Source organism: Lactuca serriola, chromosome 3 (genome assembly GCF_051521515.1).
Source record: "Lactuca serriola cultivar US96UC23 chromosome 3, Lser_US96UC23_V15, whole genome shotgun sequence".
Lineage (NCBI taxonomy): Eukaryota > Viridiplantae > Streptophyta > Magnoliopsida > Asterales > Asteraceae > Lactuca > Lactuca serriola.
The window spans coordinates 272,065,274-272,069,644 of NC_136410.1; positions in this window are offsets into that span (position 1 = coordinate 272,065,274).

Genomic DNA, 4,371 nt, shown 5'->3' on the forward strand with positions numbered 1-4,371 from the left:
ATAGCCGTTGGGTAAAAAGAGCCGTTGGACTGAAGATGAAACGTCAATCAGTGTCTGTGGAAGCGCTGGGATCAGTGTCACAAAAATTACATGCTGAGGATGGTTCTCCGTCAATTCAAAGTACAACTTGCTTGATTAAGGCTAGCAAGGAGATTGGTGCGTGTGATAGATACTAGTTGTATTATCTAACCATCGGCACAGAGTGTTGTGTTTTTATCAGTGAGTGGTTTATCTTACTGAATCATTAGACACTGAATGAGAAGAAGGTAAAGAGAGGATTGTTGCGTGTGATAAACCTTGGTGTTTTGGTCTAACCATCGGCAAAGATTGTGAAATTCTCATCTGCGTGTGTTTTGTCACACTGAATCACGGAATCAGTGTAAGATTGGTAAGAAGAGATAGTTGCGTGTGATTGATCTTGGTGTTTTGATCTAACCATCGGCAAAGATTGTTGGATTCTCATCAGCGTGTGTTTTGTCACACTGAATCACGGAATCAGTGTAAGATTGGTAAGAAGAGATAGTTGCGTGTGATAGATCTTGGTGTTTTGATCTAACCATCGGCAAAGTGTTTCAAGTTGTTATCAGTATATGGTTTAATACAGTGAATGATTTAACTTTAGTTTAGAAGAGTTGAAGAAGAGAGAAAGATAGGAGATCAAACCAAGTACTCAGTATGCAAATATCACCAGCATGTCATCATCAGCAAAATGTGCATCAGCTTATAAGACAATACCAAGCATTAGCAAAATTAATTACAAAGTAATCATTCCAAGTTCTCCAATAATGTAAGCAGTTGTTTGAGAATCCAGTGCCTTGGTGAAGATATCAGCTAGTTGTTCTGAAGTATTGACATGTTCAAGAACAACCTTGCCCTTCTCAACATTATCTCTGATGAAGTGATGTCTGATTTCGATATGCTTCGTCTTTGAGTGTTGAACAGGGTTTTGTGTGATTTGAATGGCACTGGTGTTATCATAATATATGGGAGTCTTTGAGAACTTGATTCCATAGTGTAGAAGCTGATTTTGAATCCATAAGAGCTGAGCACAACATCTCCCAGCTGCAACATACTCAGCTTCTGCAGTCGAGATGGCTACTGATGTTTGCTTCTTGGTAGACCAGCTGATGAGACGATTTCCAAAGAAATGACATCCACCTGATGTACTCTTTTTGTCTAAGTTGCATCCTGCATAGTCTGAATCAGTGTATTCAAAAAGTTCAAATGTTGAGTCGCGAGGATACCACAGTGCTAAGTTCTGAGTCACTTTCAAGTATCGAAAAATACGTTTGACGGCCATGAGATGAGATTCCTTGGGATTAGCTTGAAATCGAGCACAGAGAATGGTTCCAAACATGATATCAGGATGACTTGCCGTGAGATACAGAAGAGATCCAATCATTCCTCGATACAGAGAGTGATTGACATCAGTGCCAGTTAGATCAGCGTGCATCTTATCAGTCTTGGACACTGGAGTAGAGGCTGGTTTGCAGTCACTGAAAGAATACTTAACAAGCAGGTCAGAAATATATTTACTTTGGCAAATAGAAATACCTGATCTTTGTTGCTGAACTTCAAGACCTAAGAAAAATGTCATCTTCCCCATCATGCTCATTTCAAACCTTTGAGACATGATCTCTGCAAATTCCTTGCTCAGTTTCTCATTTGGAGAACCAAAAATGATGTCATCGACATAGATTTGAATAAGAATCATGTCTGCGCCTTTGTTTTTGATGAAGAGAGTATTGTCGATTGCTCCTCTGATGTATCCATTTTCAAGAAGATACGATGTCAGTGTCTCATACCAAGCCCTGGGTGCTTGCTTCAGACCATAAACAACTTTGTCTAATCGGTACACATAATCCGGGTGATCTTTGTCAACAAAGCCTGGGGGCTTATTGAGGAATACTTCTTCTTCTAACATACCATGAAGAAATGCTCTTTTCACATTCATCTGGTAAACAATGAAATTCATGTAGGATGCGTATGCGAGAAACAGTCTGATTGCTTCAATGCAAGCAACTGGAGCAAAGGTTTCCCCGTAGTCCATGGATTCAATTTGAGTAAACCCTTGAGCGACAAGCCTTGCCTTGTTGCGAGTAATGATTCCATCTTTATCAACCTTGTTGCGATAGACCCAGCGAGTTCCGATGATGGTCTTTCTTGATGGTCTTGGAACAAGAGTCCAAACCTTGTGCCTTTCAAACTCATTCAGTTCTTCTTGCATGGCTTTAATCCAGTCAGCATCTTGAAGAGCTGAGTGTATCTTGTCAGGTAAGATCATTGAAACGAAATTAACATACATGCAAAAATTATTAGATACACGAGATCTGGTTCGGACACCATCATGAATACTCCCAATAATTTGATCAACAGGGTGATATCGATGTTCAGAAACTGATGCTGATTCCAATGAATTTGACACTGACGAGTTATCAGTTGCAGGAGAATCTTCAGCTTCAAGGGTTTCATCAGTACCTGACGAATTATTTGATGATCTGGTTGCAGTATCTGGATTCAAGGAACTTGGAACTGAAACGATAGAATTAGAAATAGTAGCTTCATCTTCAGCATGAGGAACTTCATCATACGGGCAAGAGAGAAGCTCTTGAAAAATAGAGGAAGAATGAGTGACTTTTTCATCAGTATATGATTCCTCATCAAACTTCACATGAATGGATTCTTCAATGCATTGCTTGTTCATATGAAAAACACGAAAAGCCTTTGAAATAGATGAGTACCCAACAAAAATACCTTTGTCAGCATTGGGTTCAAATTTTGATCTTGGGTCACGCTGATTAAGAATATAATAGATACATCCGAACACGTGAAAAAAGGATACGTCTGGCTTTCGACCTTTCAGCATTTCATATGGTGTCTTCTTGTGAATCCTGTGAATTAAAGATCGATTTTGAGTAAAGCACGCTGTATTAACAGCTTCAGCCCAAAACGACATAGGAAGACCAACATGAATCATTAAGGTCCTTCCTACCTCAATCATTGTTCTATTTCTTCGTTCAGCAACTCCATTTTGTTGAGGAGTGCGAGGAGCTGAGAAGTTTTCCCAATGCCTTTATGATCACAAAATTCTTCAAGACTTGAATTCCGGAACTCAGTGCCATGATCACTTCTTAGCTGCTTAACTTTGAGACCTGTCAGTGTCTCATTTTTATGAATCATTGAGATAATTTCTTGTGCAACATGACTCTTCTTCTTCAGGAAAACCACCCATGTAAATCGAGTGAAATCATCCACAACTACTAGAGTATACTTGTTTCCACCTAGAGAACGGACAGGAATAGGTCCAAACAAGTCCATGTGAAGTAAATGAAGAGGAACAGATATACTGGAACATGACTTGGGTTTGAAAGATGACTTGGTTTGTTTTCCTTGTTCACAAGCTGAGCACATCTTGTCTTTAACAACGCTGAATTTTGGGAGACCTCTAACAAGATCTTGATTGGATATTTTGGATAGATTCTTGAAGTTCAGATGAGAAAACCTTTTGTGCCAAATCCAGCTGAGATTGGTTTGAGACTTTGTAAAGAAGCATTGCATCAGCGCCTTGTCACTTGAGAACATATCAAGAACATATATATCATCTTTCTACTTGCTGAAAGTATGATGTTCTTGTCAGTGTTGACAACTCTTCCTTCCTTCTTTGTAAAGTGAACTTCATAGTCAGCATCACACAATTGGCTGATGGAGATAAGATTGTGTTTGAGACCCTTTACATATGAAACATTTTGAAAAACTATGTTATTGCACTTGATATTTCCATATCCTTTAGTGAACCCCTTTCCATTGTCTCCGTAAGTTACTGCAGGACCAGTTTTCTTGACATAGTCTTCCAGGAGAGACTTGGATCCTGTTATATGTCTTGAGCAACCACTATCTAAGTACCAAAGATGCTCCTGACCCTGCAGTGCTAAGAAACTAGTTAGAACACACTGACCCATTCGAGGATGGGTCATTCACAAAGTTATTTGATAATAGGTTATAACACTCCTTAGGAAGACAGTTTAAAGAATTTGACTTAAGAGTCCATTTTTCATTTCTAACTTTAATATTATCAACTCTTAAAGATAATTTATCAAATGAACATCCGCTGATCTTATGAGAGGTATCACCACATCTGTAACAAACTCTAGTACCAAAGTTCTTCTTGGTGAGCATTTTTTTGGACTTAACACATTTCGACTTGTAAGATTCACCGAGAGAGCTTTGTGTCCTTTTGTTTATCATTGAATCACAACTGAATTCAGTGTCAGACAGATTATGATCTGTGATAGATGATGAGCTATCATCAGTGTCTGATTTGGACTTATTCACAAATGCATTGCAATCAGGAAAATGCTTAAGTTGTTCATG